The 18,230-nt window shown below is 45.8% G+C and overlaps 2 long non-coding RNA genes across 9 annotated transcripts in view; one reads left to right on the top strand and one right to left on the bottom strand.

Moving 5' to 3' along the window:
* Positions 1-6: 6 nt before the first annotated feature.
* Positions 7-17,492, top strand: LOC121031545 (uncharacterized). Its single transcript, XR_005790775.1, has 4 exons — positions 7-430; positions 4,772-5,017; positions 5,329-5,494; positions 16,821-17,492. It is a non-coding gene; the product is annotated as an uncharacterized LOC121031545 (long non-coding RNA).
* Positions 998-18,230, bottom strand: part of LOC121031543 (uncharacterized) — a 222,481-nt gene continuing 205,248 nt past the window's right edge. Inside the window, exons 4-10 of one of the 8 annotated variants that reach the window (XR_005790769.1) lie at positions 9,339-9,391; positions 6,956-8,037; positions 5,302-5,851; positions 4,999-5,200; positions 4,685-4,881; positions 3,016-3,240; positions 998-1,041 (exon numbers count right to left, since the gene is read on the bottom strand). This is a non-coding gene — a long non-coding RNA (uncharacterized LOC121031543). Of the gene's footprint in view, positions 1,042-2,291; positions 3,241-4,341; positions 4,464-4,684; positions 5,201-5,301; positions 5,852-6,955; positions 8,038-9,338; positions 9,392-18,230 lie in introns of those variants that run through there. The other 7 variants (XR_005790768.1, XR_005790770.1, XR_005790773.1 and 4 more) reach the window with 7 other exon arrangements.

Below are 18,230 nucleotides of genomic sequence, written 5' to 3' on the forward strand. Positions count from 1 at the left end.
TCCCTCCCTCCCTCTCTTTCTTCCTTCCTTCTTTCCTCCCTCCATTTTGCCATTTAGCAGACATTTACATAGTTTACTGTGTACCAGGCACATTGCTAGGTGCTAGAGATCAAGTATTGTCCTCATGGAGCTTACTAGCAAAAAACTAAGCAACTCACTAGTAAACTAACAAGTAACTCTAGTGTAGTTAGTGCTATAACAGTTTCGAGGGGTAGAAGTAGAGTAGAGATGGAAACTAAGTTAGGCTGGCTCCCTAGGGAAAGAGGTATCTTAAAGGATGAATCCAGAAAGGATTCTGGAGCAGGCCAACCACCCTCACATTCCTCACCCTCAGATATTCAGGACTTCCTTCTCCACACAGGGCCTCTTTCTACTCAGCCCCTAAGATTTTCCTGTTCTCCAAGGGAAGAATAAGAAATCTACAGGACTGGTGAGACCTGTGCCCTGTTCTTTAGGGAGAAAGGGTGGGAGGGGTAAGTGGAAGGTAGGAATTGATGCCTGCTCAGTGAAGTGACTCTGGACGGAATTCCAGGCTGCAAAGCAATGTGTAGAGCTGATGAAGCCCTGAAGAAGTCACTGGCAGAACTACCCTGGAATTTGGCACACTGTCCCAGCCCCCATATCTCCCTGAGTGAGGCAGTCTTCCAGCCCCAGTCTGGTTTGTCCCTGCAGATCCTATAATCCCTTCTTTTAAATCAGAGATGCTTTTTTTTGGAGGGTGCACTGGTTTGTTTTGCCACAATGTACCATTATGCTGAGGTCATAGAAAAGGGAACCAACCAGTAGAGCAGCTCTGTGCTTGGAGCCGGGCACTGTGTGTGGCACTTTACCTGCATTCAGTCCAATGGAAATGTAACTGTAGGGGCGCCTGGGTGGCTCAGTTGGTTGGGCATCCGACTTCGGTTCAGGTCATGATCTTGTGGTCCGTGAATTTGAGCCCCGAGGAGTTGGGCTCTGTGCTGACGGCTCAAAGCCTGGAGCCTGCTTCAGATTCTATGTCTCCCTCTTTCTCTGCCCCTCCCATGCTCATGCTCTGTCTCTCTGTCAAAAATAAATATATATAAAAAAGAAAGAAAGCAAAAAGAACTGTAACCATAAGCAGACCAGGCTGAAGGGTCTGAGAACAGGGCTTTCAAAGATGGTCAGATCTATGTCTGAATCCCACCTGTACTGTTTATTAGATGGGTAAAACTGAGCACATTCCCTAATTTTCCTGAGCCACAGTTTGTGTAGTTCTTAAGATGGCAGTGCCCTAATCTACTCCAGAGCTTATTGTAAGGATTGAAATGACCATGTATGAATGGTGTGTGTGATTGTATATGCAGAGGCCCCCCCCCCCCCGCCAGACGGGGGGGGGGGGGGGGGGGGCGCGGGGGAGGGTGCTTGAAAAATAGGTTGGTGTTATGCCAGTTTTATAGGTGAGAAATCTGGGACCCAGATGTGAATTTCTCAATGTTGCACAGCTAATACATGGCAGTCCTTGGAGCTGAATGTATCTCAGACCCCCAAGTTGGTATACTTCCACAAAGGCAATTTGGGGACCTATTTATAAAAGACATGCTTATTGTAGAATTAAGAAAATAAGGGACAATATCAAGAATAGAAATGATCCCTAGTCTCACTGTATAACAAACATGTTAGTGTATTTTCATACAGTTTCCTTCTTTTTTTTTTTTTTTTAATTTTTTTTTTCACCGTTTATTTATTTTTGGGACAGAGAGAGACAGAGCATGAACAGGGGAGGGGCAGAGAGAGAGAGGGAGACACAGAATCGGAAACAGGCTCCAGGCTCTGAGCCATCAGCCCAGAGCCCGACGCGGGGCTCGAACTCACGGACCGCGAGATCGTGACCTGGCTGAAGTCGGACGCTTAACCGACTGCGCCACCCAGGCGCCCCACATACAGTTTCCTTCTATGCACTTTTTATTTTTTATTTTTATTTTTTTAGAGAGAGAGCCAGCATGAGTGGGGAGGGGCAGAAGCAGAGGCAGAGAGAATCTTAAGCATTCTCCACCCTGCCACATGCCTTGATGTCACAATTTTGGGATCATGACCTCAGCCAAAACCAAGAGTCAGACACTCAACCAACTGAGACACCCAGGCACCCCTATGCACTTTTCATTTAACATACTCAGTTAAATACTACATATGCAATTTTGATTCCTACTTATTTGCTTTGCATCACATAAGCATTTTTCCACATCATGAAAACACTCTTGCATTTTTAATGGCTGCATAATATCCCACTATTTGGATGCAGCATAATTTGTTTAACCATCCCAGCATAGCACTTTTTTTTGCCATTTGCAGTTTTTGCTATTAAAAATTAACATCTTTTATACAAATCTTTGCATCTCTGATGCTTTCTTCTAAAAATATCATGGCAAATTCACAGCATATAGCAAAGCAGACAAAAACAAAACAAAACAAAACAGAATAAAGAACTGTCATGTAATCATCATCCAGCCTCAGTGATGATCACGCTTGGCTTATATTGTTTTTTCCTCTCCCATTTATTTCAAATTTTGGGTTTCATGTTATTTGAGTATTGATTTTTTTGAAGCTGGATTCCTAACAGAATTACTGGGTCAGAGGATAGAATGCTTAGTAAGATTTTGGATTTATTTTGCTCAGATCACTTGCAGAAGGGTTATACAAATTTGTACTCTCAAGAATTGTGCATGAGAGTGCTGGTGTTATTGCACCCAGCCTGCATTAACTTTAAGTTATAACACACACACACACACATTCACACAGACACACACCTCTTTTTTAACACACCTTTTGCCAACTTGGCAGATGAAAGGGCTTTCTTTATATACATTTGTTTAATTGGTCTCTGGACTTACATTGAGAAGGCACCTGGTGACCACAGTGGAGTAAACCCTCCTGAAAAACCCTTAGGAAACACACTTGTACTTCCTGGGGACCCTAGCCAGGACCTGTGGGGTGGGGGATTCATTTTTCCTGCTATGCTGGGACCAGGGCAGGGAGGAGCTTGGGAAGAATGTTCACCTCATCCCACGGGCAGCCACCAGGGGTCAGGATGGGGCCAGAGATCCTGATGGTGGGAGCGAGGGTAAGAATGGCCAGCAGCCAGACCCTGCATTTCCTCTGTCTGACCACAGCTGGCTGCACACACAGCTCCCCTCTGCTCCTCAGATGGTGATTCCAGAATGTTCTGGATGGCTGTCCCCTGCCTGATCGCTCCTGCCTCTGGCTGCTCCAAGGTTTGGCTTGCTAAAAAGAGAAAGGATGTTTGAGAATTCTATTCTGTTTCTCTCTCTACACACTGTGAGACCAAGTTCACCAGGAGCAGGGCTTTTTAACCGGAGGGCCATAGACTAAGGGACTCAAATAAAATGGGCAAGTGGGGCATGAATATCCATTCCCCACCCCTCCCTTGGGGAGAGGACAATATTTGTTTTGTGAGATTCTGAGAGGGGGATCCATGCCCCTCTAAGTCCAGCATTTTCTGGTACCCCCACATGCCTCCTAAGCCCATTTGCTTCCTGTGGGTGCTGTGAAGGGAGCAGGTTAGTGTTGAAAACAGGGGTGGTCTTGGAGGTTATGCTAAGGGGTTGAACCTTCTGTATTATGCAGTGGAGCTGAGAGATAAGAGTCTGGGGGAGCCTGGGTGGCTCAGTCAATTGAGCGTCAAACTCTTTTTTTTTTTTTTGAAAGAGAGAGCAAGAGAGTGAGAGCCGGAGAGGGGCAGAGAGAGAGAGAATCCTAAGTAGGCTTTGCACTGTCAGTGCGGAGAGCAATGTGGGGCTCAAACTAATGAACTGCAAGATCATGACCCAAGCTGAAATCAAGAGTCAAATGCTTAACCAACTGAGCCACCGAGGTGCCCCAAGCATTCGACTCTTGATTTTGGCTCAGGTCATGATCCCAGGGTCGTGGGATTGAGCCCCATATCAGGATCCACATTGAGCATGAAGCCTGCTTGAGATTCTTGATCTCTCTCTCTCTCTCTTTCTCTCTTCCCATCTGCCCACCCCTCTCTTTCAAAATGGGGAGGGGGGAGCTGAATTTTTCCTAGGGTGGGGTGGGGTGGGAGAAGGGAGGTGGACACTCTAACCATCTGAACAGTCAAAGGGTCTGCACTAGATTTGGGTACACACCGACGTACCCTGCCTCACACTGTGTTTATGTGTGTTAAATGACTGGCATGGTGAGCAGAGGATCAGGGGAAGGAAGGCTGATCCCAGGCCAGTGGTGGCCAGTGGATCTTGGAATCTGTACCTCTGAGCCATGGGTGGCAACAGGGACAAGATGTCCAAGGGGGAGATAAACCAGTCAGGTTACTATCTGCCAGGGCACTGCTCTGAGTCTTACCTCAGCACTGCTGGCTCTCACAGCCCCTGCACCTGTGCGTCTGCAAGGTGGGGTTAGGGCCCCCTGGGATTCTCAGACCGGTGCTGGCTGGCCCCATGGGTGCAGCTGGGGTCTTGGAGAGGCTGAGAGTCAAGGCCAGAGTTATCCAGCACATCAGATATGAAGGAAAATTCATGAGCATTCCTAAATCCCACGTTAGTACTCCATTTTATTTCATAATTATGGTTTCAATTTGTATGTAAAGATAACGTGAAGATACAGCAAATTGTGATTATTACCCACATCCCTGTTTGGCAGCCATGGGAAGGGAAGGAGGCAACCATTTAAACTACAATGATCATACTTATGTGCATACAGGACATTTGGCTTCAGGCTTCCTGGTGTCTGGTCTTCATTCTGGACTTAGCAGTTCACCCGTCTTAGTTTCCAGGGCAGAATTTCACCTCTCGAGGCTGCAACTGCTTCTTCTCACAGAACTTCCTTATTAAATGGGGAACGAGCACATGTGAAAGGCACATTCACATCTAGTTGACTCTTTCTCTATGATGAAAATAGAGAAATTGAAAAAATATTTTAAAAGTGACATCTTCGAAGTAAACTGGGAACAACTGTTCAAAATGCCGTGTGCCAAGAATAAGTGCGGGGAGATTTCCACACCTGGGAAATTTGTTTTCAGGTAAAGAAGTTCCTCCTTCTGGCCTGGGGAGCCTGCAGGGGCCCCACCCTTTCCTCCCTTGCCCTTGTGTGAGGGCTCCTTCCAGACATGGCAGCCGCAGACCCGGTTCCTGCTGTTTACACTCCAGGTTCTCCGTGGCAAGGCTGCTCTTGGTAACCATAGAGACCAGGAGGTGCCCCTGCACTGAGTGTTAGGTGGAAGAGAACAAGGGCTTTCACACCAGGAGGTCACCCCCCCTCCCACATACCTCCCTAATGAATCTCTGTTTACACAAGCACATTTACCTGTCCCATCTGTTGTTTGATTCATAGCTTTCCAACCACCCTGGAATAGGTCGAGATGGTGCAGGCCGATCATCATGTGAGGCACGGAGAAGTTGAAGGCGATTTCACCCTTCAGTGCGGACTAAGCAGCCAGCATGTCCCTGTTCCGTGGTGTGGATCGCTCTCCAAGCAAAACATGGGGCTGTATGCCTAGGTCAGCTCTAGAGTTTCTTATGTGGTATTATTTGTGGTTGTGCTGCCCTCCACCCCCTACCCCTTGGCTCTGGAGGGCAGGGGCCCCAATTCAGTGCTAAGCAAAGCCTGAGGAGCAATAAGAAGCCAAAGGCAGTCACATGACCTCCGGTGTTGTTAGCCCCTTCCCAGGTCCCCCTGGGCTACTGGGTTCTCTGGATTTGTTCTAAAATTCAAAGCTCAAGCTACTCCAGCCAAATCCCCACGCTGGTGAGGAGGAGGCAGTCAGGGAGAGGGGAGATGAGGTGTGGGGGCGCAGCAAAGCTGTGACGAGCTGGGGACTGTTCCTTATGCTAGGCTCCAATGGCGTGGGAATCTGCTGCAGAAAGGAGAGGGAATGTTGGTGGGAGGCAGACAAAGAAGCCCAAAGCACTAAAGGTTGGGACAAACCTCTAGCAGCTGTGGTAGCTACGACTGGGCTGGACCCCCCTCCCTTTGGAATGCATTCGTACTAGTAAAACCCATTATCCGATGGCTTTGGGATGTGGCCAGCTTAGGGTGAGAAGGGCAGAAGGGTGGGGGTACCTGTAGGAGACAGGAGTGGAGTGAGGGTAAGGGGTGAAGTCACTTGACATTCAACTGTCCAGTAACTCCTCATGATAGACACGACTTGGATGTTAGGTGTGAGCTTGACCATAGACTCCACACAGGTAGCTGGGGCTCTTGACAAGGCTGTAGGGGCCTCTTCCCAGCAGCCTCGGTGTCTGAACAGGCTCTGGAGTCTGTAGATCGTGTGTTTTGGGGAAAGTTGTGTGACCTGAGACTCAGATTTATTATCTATTAAGTTGGACATAGTCCTGCCTCACGAGTGTGAAGAGAGTTAAGCTGCACGGCCCGGGGAAGAGCGTGGCAGAGTGGTTGCCACAAGCCTGGTCCAGCAGTCCTTGCTCCGGACCTCCCCTTCCTTCCTGGACTCTCGCTCCTGCCACTTAGAGGCCATGCAGCTAATACACAGCTCTCTGCCACAGCTTCTGGGCCAGGAGCTTCGTCCCCAGCCCCTGTGGTCTCCCAGAGCCTTTGGCTGGTTGTGTCTAGTCTCCAGGACTCTGCCTGGGGCTCTGGAGCAGGAGGCTGGACACAGAGCCACAGACCTTTGGGAATCCGCAAGGCTGGCATCTCCAAGCTCTGGAGAAGGAACCTTTCCCTGCCTCTTGGCAGGGTAGAAACTAGCTCCAGTCTCTGGTCCAAATAAGCCATTTCAAGGTTTCATTCTCATTGGACCCAAGGCTAGACTGGGCCTTTCTTCTCTGTTACCTAAGAGGGAAGGAGATAGGGATTGGCTGTTGACCCTGGCCCTGCTCTGACCATGTAGCACCTGAGCTTGCCAGGAAAAAAGTCCCCGTTTGGAGGTGGAACGGGGAGAAGTTAAAGAGCCCTCGACTCCTTGCACCATTCTGCCAACCCGGGCCCTGTTTTTCTTCACCTGAGACTGAGACTAGGTTGCCGGTCCTGACCCAAACTGAAGCCAGTGATTTTGGGCTGTAGAGAAGTCCTTTGTCTGGCAGGGCAGACATTCCAAGAGTGCATCTGTGAGAGGTGGAGAAAAAGCCCTCAGTTAGAGGGCAAACCAGAAGGGGCTAACAAGAGAGATTTGTGCCAACAGCAGACAGAGCTCTCTAGGCGCAATTAACAAAAGATTCAAGCTCCAAGTCCTTATCAGAGACTCTCCTGTGGCGTTCTTCATTAAGTTTTACACATGGTAGTTGCTGAATGAATGACAGCATTAGAGGCACAGCCAGAAGAGAAGGGAAAACAGTGGGAGAAAACACTTATGGAGAGAACAGGCCTGTGTGCAGCCTGGGCCGTGGGACAGGTGGGAAGCATTGCAAGCATAAGGCAACTGTGTGCTAGGGGGCCCTGTGTAGGCCAAACGTGGCAGAGTCAGTGTCCTAGTCTTCATGGGTCAGATGTCACATATTGCAGGATTGCCTGGTTTACCACACTACTGTCTCATGGTTGGGGTGTAGACAACTCTGACCTATAGCTTTTCTTCTATTATTCTTGGTACCCAGCCAGTTGAGCACCAGCCTGTATTTGTGGGGTTTGACTTTTATTCCTATCTATAGTAATATTGTTCTAAGAATGGAGGGATCATCTCAACCCCCTATAGTGTCTTTTCCACACACTAGTCACTGTCAACCTTTCACAGTGAATATCAGATACATCACTTCTCTGCTCAAACCCTATTCTTATCCTCCCCTTCAGTCCATCCACTCTAGCTACACTGGCTTCCTTGCTGTTTTGTGAATGATACCACACACCTGACTCTGCCTTAGTGTTTCCTGCTGTCCAGAACATTCTGTACTCTCCTACTTCCTTCAGGCCTTTGCTCACTTACTGCTTTATCATCTTTTGCCCAACCTGGCCTGATATGAAACACCCCATCCCACATTCCCCAGCCTCCTCACCTTGTTTTGTTTTGTTTTCCAGAGCACTTGTCAGCATCTGCCCTTTTGTGTTTCTTTCTTGATTACTTGTCTCCCTCCACAGGAATGTAAGCTCCTCCTTGAAGGAATAGACTTTTTAGTTTAGTTTTTATTTTTTTTATTTTTTAAAAGTTTATTTATTTATTTATTTATTTATTTATTTATTTATTTATTTTGAGAGAGAGGAAAAGAGAAAGAATCTCAAGCAGGCTCCACACTGTCAGCATGGAGCCTGACAGAGGGCTTGGTCCCACAAACCATGAGAGCATGACCTGAGCCGAAATCAAGAGTCAGATGCTTAACCGACTGAGCCACCCCTAATTTAATTTTTAAAAAGATTTTATTTTTAAGTAATCTTTGCACCCAGTGTGGTGCTCAAACTTACAACCCAGAGATCAAGAGTTGTACATTCTACTGACTGAGCCAGCCAGGTGCCCAGAGGAGTAAGTTTTTAAAAACTCACTGTTGTGGGTGCCTGGGTGGCTTAGTCGTTTGAGCATCAGACTCTTGGTTTCCGGTCAGGTCATGATCTTGTGGTTTGTCAGTTCCAGCTCTGCATCTGGCTCTGCACTGACAGTGCAGAGTCTGCTTGGGATTCTCTCTCCCCTCCCCCAGCCCCCCAGCCCCCCCTCTGCCCCTCCCCCACACCTGCTCGCTTTCTCTTTCTCTCAAAAATAAGATAAACATTAAAAAGAAATAACTCACTACTATATCCTTAGCACCTAGAGTAGCACTTGGCACATAAGAGGTGGTGAATAAACATTTGCTGAATTAATAAGTCATGAAGACTTTGAAAACACCCCTCTTGCAGGGTGTTTCTGGCTGCCATACTATGGTTAGTCCTCTGCAGGGGCTGAGAGGTGGCCATTGGCAATCTGCCTGTGTTTGCCTATCCATAAGGGTGTTACCGGACAAGGGGCTATTGCCCAAAGCCCAGTAAGCCAAACACCCACATGGATTTTGTGGCACCACATCAGACACTTCCCTCAAGCTGCCTGCTCTTCACAGTCTCCCAAGAGGAGGCCGAGTCTTTCTCTAGCTTGTTCCTACCCCCGCCATCCCCAGGGGCTGCTTCTGGAAGGTCTGGCCATTCTTCCTCTCCTCTAATCATCAGCCTCTTCTCATGCTTCCTCCTCTCTCAGGGTCAGTGACTCCTGCTCACCATTCCCAAACATTTTTTCCCTTTCATTCCTTTTTTTTAATGTGTATTTATTTTTGAGAGAAAGAGAGTGCACATGAGAGGGGGAGTATCAGAAAGAGGGAGACAGAGAATCTGAAGTGGGCTCCACACTGTCAGTTCAGAGCCCCGAACACACCAACCGTGAGATCACCACCTGAGCCACTCAGGCGCCTCTTCCTTCAGTTTCGAGACACACTTACTTTGCCTCTTGCCTCTCTGGCTCCTTTTCAGCTTTCTTTTCCTCTTCCCACCCCTAAAACAGAAGGATTTCTGTGTCAGTCTGGACCCATCCAGGAAAATGAGCCCACACAAGGCACTCCATATAGGCTGTGTGTGCAGGGAATGGCTAGTCCAGTGTTGGAGGGCTGGAAGAGCAAAGGGAGGCACTGTGGTGACCAGATGTGGTGACTACAGGAAGCACTATTACCCCGGGCTGGAGGAACAGAGAGAAGAGGTGGTGTCACCAGAACCCCTGGGCCCAGAGGAGCAGCCTCCCAAACCACAGAACAAGGAGGCGCTATGACTCCTGTATGGGTCTTTGGTGGCATGCACTTGGTGACCATGCTGATGTCTCTAAGGAGGTGCCCTTCAGTGGCTGTTAACGCCTAAATTGGGAGCCAGAGCAGGGCGAGCTACAACTCCTAGGCCAAGTCCGGCTGCCACCTATTTCTCTATGACCCATGAGAATCTTTTTACATTTTTATTAAAAAAATTTTTTAATTAAGCTCTATACCCAACATGGGGCTTGAACTCAGGACCCCAAGATCCAGAGTCACATGCTCTACCGACAGAGCCAGGTGCCCCAAGACTGAGTCTTTATAAGATCTGTGATCATTTTCCTCCTTTCCCTTCCCAGAACCATCATCTGGGGTTGAGCCACCATTACCTTTTGCCTAGGCTACAAATATGGCCTAATTACGGACACTACTCCACGTGAGTTTCAGTCTAGTTCACCCCCTCGTAGTCACCAAGTTCATCTTTTGAATCATCATGTTCAAAGGTCCTCCCAGCTTCCTTTCATATGGGTTGGCCAGGCATTTACAGCTTTCCATATAGTCCAAATGACTACAATTTGGTTTCCCAACTTTGTTTTCTATTTCTTCCTTTCCTATACTTTGATATACACCTTCCCCCCCCCCCCCCCCCACCCCAGGTTCTGTGCCCTTTACACTCTCCCCTCTGTGGGAATGGATTTGGTACCCATGAAAATTAGTTCAGCTATGAGTGACCGAAAACCGAGTGTAAGGGGCCTGTTGAGATTGTACTGGATCCCCTTGGACCTGTTTATCATTTCCCACAGTTTCTGCATATGCAGAGGGCCTGGGAGCAACCTTTAGCTTGAACTAGTGAGGAAGGACAAAAGCCCAGTCCCTTGTCTCAAATTAAGACAAACTCTGAGGTGTAATTTGTGCTCCGGAGCTCCCTTTCAGGATCAGCCTGAGGCTGGCACTTTGCTTGAAAGCACACCCTTGTTTTCCCCTTTCCTGTCTTGCTTCCCACACTCCCTTACTTGTTCCTCCTGGGAACATTTAATAGTTCACTTGCAAGTGAAGCCTGGTCTCAGGATCTGTTTCAGGCAGCCCACCTAAGACATAAACACAACAGCAGCGTAAACAAGACCATGGTAGGTCTCATATGGTCTTTATGATTTTCACGGACCCGGACTGATTCAACCCTATAGTGCAGCATTCTCAATGTGTAGCTTCCTCTTAGGTCAAAGGTAGCTGCTCCAGCTCATTATTAAGTTCACATTCTAGCCAGCAGGAGGGAGAGAAAGAAAGGAAGAGCATGCCCCCTGCTTTGAAGAATACTTCCTAGAAATTGAATACCTCACTTCTGCTATATCCTTTTATCCAGAATTTGGTCACGTGGCCATGCCTGGCTGAAAGGGAGGCTGGGAAATGTAACCTTTATTCTGGGTGTCCAGTTGCACAGCTAAAATTTTGGGGGCATGACCACTGATGGAACAGATATTAGGGGACAACAAATCATCTCAGTTATCCCCTCCTTCTTATCTCTGCCTGTCCAGATTGTTCAAAAGTCAGTACAAATGCCATTTTCTTCATGGATTCTTCTGTTAAGAAACAAAATTCAACTGAGTAAATTTGAAGATCGAATTGGCTTATTGAAGGATTCATGAATCAGGCAGCATCTCATCTAGCAAGTAGAGGAGAGCTCCACTGAGCTAAACAAAAGAAGGATTTTCAAAGGCATAAGAAAAAAAAGAAGAAAGGAATTTATTAGCAAGGAGTGCATTGTTTAGGCAATGTTGCCCTCCTAAAGGGAGGGGAAGGGAGCCATCAGGAAATTTTCTAGTATTGGCCAGGAAATTCTTTGTTGATTGGTTAAACATTACATTCCTGGAGGGTTAAAAGTGCAGTTAGGTTAGGCTTTAAGTCTTGGCTTACTGACTTGGGGCCTTAACCTGATTGATGCCATTTGGGTCCTGTGTTTTGTTTTGTTTTTTAATGTTTATTTTTGAGAGAGAGAGAGGAAGAGAGAGTGCAGGCAGGGGAGGGGCAGAGAGAGGGAGACAGAGAATCCCAAGCAGGCTTCACACTGCCCAACGTGGGGCTGGAACTCAGTAACCATGAGATCATGACCTGAGTTGAAGTTGGACGCTTAACCAACTGAACCACCCAGGTGCCCCTGTGGTTTTCTTTTTAAAGTAGCCCTACTTGAGGATAAAATTACTCTTTTTTCCCTCAACAAAAGTGCATCTCTGGGGGGTGGCTGGCTGGCTCAGTTGATAGACCATGTGACTCTCAATCTCAGGATTGTGAGTTCAAGCCCCATGTAGGGCATGGAGGCTACTTAAAAAAAAAAGTGCATCTGTCATACCTTGTCTTAATGAAAAGATATTTTATTTTCCCAGGAAGTAGAGATCCTTATGTTACTTTTAGTAGCTTTTATTACATACCTTAATTAGAATTCTTAACCCTTAGAAACCTTAATTTCTCAGTGAAAACTAATAAGTAAGTGGGACACCTGGCTGGCTCAGTCGGTAGAACATGAGACTCTTGGTCTCAGGGTTGTGCACGCTGGGCATGGAGCCTACTTAAAACAAACAAACAAACAAATAAATAAATAAATAATAACAACAACCACTAAAGAAGTAAGTAATTGTGAACTGCCTGTTATACTGATGAGGTTTTGGGGTGATGGTGGGGTTTGGAGCTATTGACCAAGAAAAAATTCTTAATGTCTTTGGTGCAAAGATTTTATTGAAGTGGGGATGGGGGGAGTGGGAGGGGAACAAGAGTTGCCCTGGGGTTGTGGAGAGTGGCTCATTATACACTATGGGGCTGGGGGAGGTAAAGACAAGAGGAAGTTTCCAAAGAAACTTTCATATGCTAAAGACTCACAGATTATTGGAGGCCTAGCTATTGTCAAGCTAAGGTTGCTTTTCCTTCTAGCAAAGCATTAACATTAAGACAGTAGGGAGTTCCTGGAGAAATGTTTTACTCTGCCTGCCTCAAGTATTTGTCAATGGGCTGCAGGTTATAAGGAAATTTAATTTTATCTGCCATTTCCTTCTTGCCTCTGTTCCCCACATCACTATGGAGGGGAGGGTGATGTTGGGGTTCCAGGAAACTGAGTCTATAGGTTTCTGGAGATTAGGCTATTGATAAGATTGCCTTTTTCTTGTAATTTACCAAGACATTTGTAGACTGATGGAGACTCTGTCAGTTTAACCATTTGTTTTCTTTCTTTTCCTTTGTTTTGGGCAGCCAGGAGTGCCTGAGGAATACCATACATATTCTACCTGGGGGGAGAGAGAGTGGTGTGCTAGCTTGTACTTTGTCCTCAGCCCGCCTTATGCTCCCTCACCAATACCAGCATTCTTTAAATTTGCAAATGTATAAATACCTTTCATAATTTTTAGAAGCATTTGTCTTTTAAAAATTTCCTAATATAGCACTAACACATCCCAATATCTTTTAGTTTCCCTGTAATAAGAAGTCAAAAGTAGATAGCCTATGTTCAGTAATTATGATGAAATTTTGGTGTGATGGAGGGGCGGGGCGGGGGGGGTGGTTTCATGGGGTCCAGAGCTGATGGTCAAGAAAGAATTCTTGAAGACATCTTTGGTGCAAAAATGGCGATTTTATTAAACCATGGAGACAGGACCCATGGGCAGGAAGAGCTGCACTGGGGTCATGAAGGGTAACTCATTATATACCCTCAGGTTGGGAGGGGTCAGGGATTAAGTAAATCTCTAAGGTATTTTGGAAGCAAGGTTTCCTGGACCTTGAGGGGCTATCTGTTGCTAGGGAAACACCATTTATCACCATTTAATAAAACCCCAGTCATGAGACCCCTCAGATGCATATGGGGGGCATGGGGCATAAACTTGGAGCTTGATTGCCAGCATATATCCTGGGGCAGTTGAGATAAAGGAAGTAGATTTACAGGATTCTCAAGGTTGGAACAATATTAAGCCAAGATTCTCTTTTGCCCCTAGCAAAGTGCCATCTTTGAGGCAGCAGAGCTCCTAGAGGGAGGTCAGTCACTCTGTTGGTCTCAAGGACTTGTCAATGGACTATAGGCAGTAAGGGAATTTAATTTTTCATTTGCCTTAGTTTCCCACATCACCATGGCAAGCACTTAAACCCCTTTCCTTTGTTCTTGGGGAGCTAGGAGTGTCAGAGGAATATCACAAAGATTCCACCTGGGGGTGGGGGGATGGGGTGCCAGCCTGTATTTTGCCCTCAGCTTGCCTCATGCTCCTACATCAATTAATGATTTATTATTTTATCTTCTTGGGAAATGGTCCTGAGATGGGGATATTCAATGATGTTAAATGAACTCACCACTTAACTTTTAAGTTTTAGGTTAGCAAAGATTTTAGGTTACTAAAAAGATTTGGGGAAACTAAGTAGACATAAATATTGCTGAAAAGTTCATTGATAAACTTTTATGTTGCTCACATCTATTTAATTCACTTGTTTTTAAGAATTGTTTAGGTTACTGTGGTGCCTGGGTGGCTCAGTCGGCTAAGCGTCTGATGCTTGATTTTGGCTCAGGTCATGATCTCATGGTTGTGGTATTGGGCCCCCCACACTCCCAGTCAGGGTCTGTTCTGACAACTGTGGAGCCTGCTTGGGATTCTCTCTCTCTCTCTCTCTCTCTCTCTCTCTCTCTCTTTTTCTGTCTCTCCCCTACATGCACACACATGCCTCTCTCTCTCTCTCTCTCAAAATAAATAAACATAAAAAAAAAATTGTTTAGGGTACCTGGGTGGCTCAGTTGGTTGAACATCCAACTTCAGCTCAGGTCATGATCTTGCAGTTCATGAGTTCAAGCCACACATCGGGCTCGCTGCTGTCCCCCTCTTTCTGCCCCTGCCCTGCTTGCACTCTCTCGCTCTCAAAAATAAATAAACATTGAAAAAAAGAGAATTGTTTAGATTACACACAAAAGCTTTATTAAACATTAGACAAAATCAGTCATTATCCCAAGCTATTTTTTTGGCAGATCTTATAAGAGATAACATGAACTTATTTGGCTAGTAAACTCAAGTGGAAAAGAAGTTTTATATTTGATGTTAACTCTAAAGACATACCTGTTTATGGGGCGCCTGGGTGGCTCAGTCGGTTAGGTGGCCGACTTCGGCTCAGGTCATGATCTCGCGGTCAGTGAGTTCGAGCCCCACGTCGGGCTCTGTGCTGACAGCTCAGAGTCTGGAGCCTGTTTCGGATTCTGTGTCTCCCTCTCGCTGACCCTCCCCTGTTCATGCTCTGTCTCTCTCTGTCTCAAAAATAAATAAAATGTTAAAAAAAAAATTAAAAAAATAAATAAAAATAAAGACATGTCTGTTTTAATTAAACCAATGAGTTTAAACTTTAATTTACTGAAGATTTTCCTAGATCGCGTTGTTATGCCCAGAATTCGTGATCCCCAAAGACCACTAGGGAGCCGAGTCCGATGCAAAAGCAAAAGAGTCTTTATTCGAGCTAGCTCGAGCTCAATCCCCTACCTGCACCGACGCAGTGGTGAGATACCGGAGAGAGAGAGCGAGTTTCAAAAGCACAAAGGTTTTATAGGGGTCTAGGGGCAGTTGGTGAGGTAAAGGCTGTGGCCTCAGCTGATTGGCTGGGGAAGGGTTGGAGTCCTCTTACGCAGGTCGCTGGCGTGTTTTGATCAGGAAGTTTGAACGGGTGAGTGGGAGGTTACTCAAGGGGAGGAGGCAGTGGTCTAGGTGAAGGACACAGAACAAGATGGAGTCGGCTGGCGTAGGCCCGTCCTTTCAACGTGAACTTGAAAGACATTTGGATTAGTTTCTATCTTTTTGAGAATTTTATTTTATTTTATGTTTAAAAATTTTTTTTAACATTCATTTAATTTTGAGAGCCAGAGCACAGGTGGGGGAGGAGCAGAGAGAGAAGGAGACACAGAATCCGAAGCAGGCTCCAGGCTCTGAACCATCAGCACAGAGCCTGGCGTGGGGCTTGAACTCATGAACCACGAGATCATGACCTGAATCGAAGTTGGATGCTCAACTAACTGAGCCACCCAGGTGCCCCTTTTTGAGAATTTTAGAACCTTCAAGTCTTACAAGCGCTTACTTTCAAACCAACTAGAACTCTTTAGAAATTAATTTTAGTAATGCCATCCGGAGGTAGAACAAGACCTCACATGTACAACATATGTATATAGACAAACACACAAACACACAGACAGATATAAAGACCTTATAGTTACTAATATTTGTGGATAAGATTTTTGAAGATTTGTATGTGTCTTTGGACAATGAATCTTTTTTTTTTCAACGTTTTTATTTATTTATTTATTTATTTATTTTATTTTTTTGGGACAGAGAGAGACAGAGCATGAGCGGGGGAGGGGCAGAGAGAGAGGGAGACACAGAATCGGAAACAGGCTCCAGGCTCCGAGCCATCAGCCCAGAGCCTGACGCGGGGCTCGAACTCACAGACCGTGAGATCGTGACCTGGCTGAAGTCGGACGTTTAACCGACTGCGCCACCCAGGCGCCCCTGGACAATGAATCTTAAGGAGGCTGTGCTAGCATTTGCAGACCACAGCCCTTTTAGAAGTTTGTGTTTTAAAAAGGCCTTTTCCCTCTTCTCTCCTTCGGTCTCAGGTGATTGTGGGCTGTGTTTACATATCCTTCTTTTTTAAAACCTTTTTTAAAAATGTTTATTTATTTTTGAGAGAGACAGAGACAGAATACGAGTGGGTTAACAATGCGAGTGGGTTAGGGGCAGAGAGAGAGGGAGACACAGAATCTGAAGTAGGCTCCAGGCTCCGAGCTGCCAGCACAGAGCCTGACACGGGGCTAAAACTCACGAACTGTGAGATCACGACCTGAGCCAAAGTCGGACGCTCAACTGACTGAGCCACCCAGGCACCCTTGTGTTTACATTTCAAAGACGTGATAATGGATAGAGAAAGAATAGAAGTTCTTCAAGAATGACTTTGGTTTGCTAAGGCCAATGATTTCCAAGTCTTTTGCATTCAACAAGGTGAGTTTTGGGATTTGTAAAGAAGTAGGTGAATTTTGAATTGCCTCCTAGAGCTGATTTTTGTTTTGTCAAAGATTTGTTGCTCTCACATACTCAAAGAATCGGGTTGTAATTTAAATGCTATCATATCCAATGACATTATCTTCAATTTGCTTCTTTCCCTCTGGGTACCTAATTTTAATTTTAAATATTTCAGGCAATATTGAATAACCCTGCTTGGATCCAAAAAGACGGTGCAAAGGATATTAACTTCTCAAAACTCGGAGTCATTTCCAAGGATAGCCAAAAGAAAGAACCAACAATCTGCAAATTCCAAGCCAGCAGAAAACCAAGTCCAGTTATGCAAACAAGAAGTCAATAACTATTGTTGGGAGAGAAAGAATAAATAATGGGTCTGGATTTGCAAAGGGAGGGATGTGACATTTTATTTTCCTCTCTGGACTGGGTGCTCCGGACAGAAATTTAGAAGAATTGATTCTGGTAAGCATTTTTACCTTTGGCTGGCCTTTGCCAGTTTTTCCAGGATCCCCTCTGCAAGATCTGGTATCTATCAGCATTTCCCCTTGGCTGTTTAAAGGAATAATATAGCAGTTTACCAGGAAATCCTTCAGTTTGGACAACACTAGAAGGGGTTCAAATGAGGCCTCCCTTGAAGGTAGATATGGGGGTGTCTGTAAAACCATGAACTTGGCAGATTTTTGTTTATGGTTGTGTAGTCTTTTCAGAGTGGAAAAACAAATCAGACAATGAATACTTGAAGGAAGGAAGAGGGGAGCAGTCTTTTCCCTTATGTGCCTTTTATATCTTTACCTTTTTTTTTTAGCCTTTTGCAATGAATCTTTCAATAAAACTGCTTTGGAATTTTGAAGTCTTTGGAGGAGTGTGCTTGCCAATTTAAATGGGTATTCCATTCTGTTTAATTTGGGAACCCTTGCTTTCAAGTGCGTGTCTTAAATGATGGAATTGAAACGTTCCCCATAAAGGCCATTATAATTCCATGTTATTTTTAGTAAAAATTTCCATCTTGCTAGACATCCACAGATTCTAAAATGCTGGTCCTTAAACACAAAATAAGCAGGTGTGCCAGATAGGAGCTGGCCGTGGAGGGGCGTTGGGATTTGTGGGGTGTTTATAGTGTGCCTCATTACATGGAAACTTTCTCGAGATTGGCAGATGACCTAGTGTCAATCTAACCCGTTTAATCAGCTTATCCTAACATGGGAGTCTGAGTTAGGTGACAAGTGTTCTAATAGCTCTTAAATGCCCAACCTGAGCCCACCAAATTTTGCAGCTTTTGGCCTCTGAGATCCCCACTAGTGGTGGCTTTTATTTACACAAGAGAAGGAAACATGTGCAAACAAATCTTAACTCACCTCAGTCACCAAAACATGTCATTCAGACTGTCCAAGAGAAGACCATGCAATTGTGAACGTAGACTAACCCAGCTGACTCCATTATGAAGACTACAGACAGGAAATGGGGAAAGGGCTAATGCAGCAAACCCCAGTAAAGGGTAACTCTGGGCTGGAACTAGGACAGGGTTCCAACGTGGAATTATGGACTGAACCAAGGGTTAAGGAATGACACTCTGTTAGAGGCTCCTGTC

Source organism: Herpailurus yagouaroundi, unplaced genomic scaffold (genome assembly GCF_014898765.1).
Source record: "Herpailurus yagouaroundi ecotype Mexico unplaced genomic scaffold, PumYag 141, whole genome shotgun sequence".
In the NCBI taxonomy this organism is placed as follows: domain Eukaryota; kingdom Metazoa; phylum Chordata; class Mammalia; order Carnivora; family Felidae; genus Herpailurus; species Herpailurus yagouaroundi.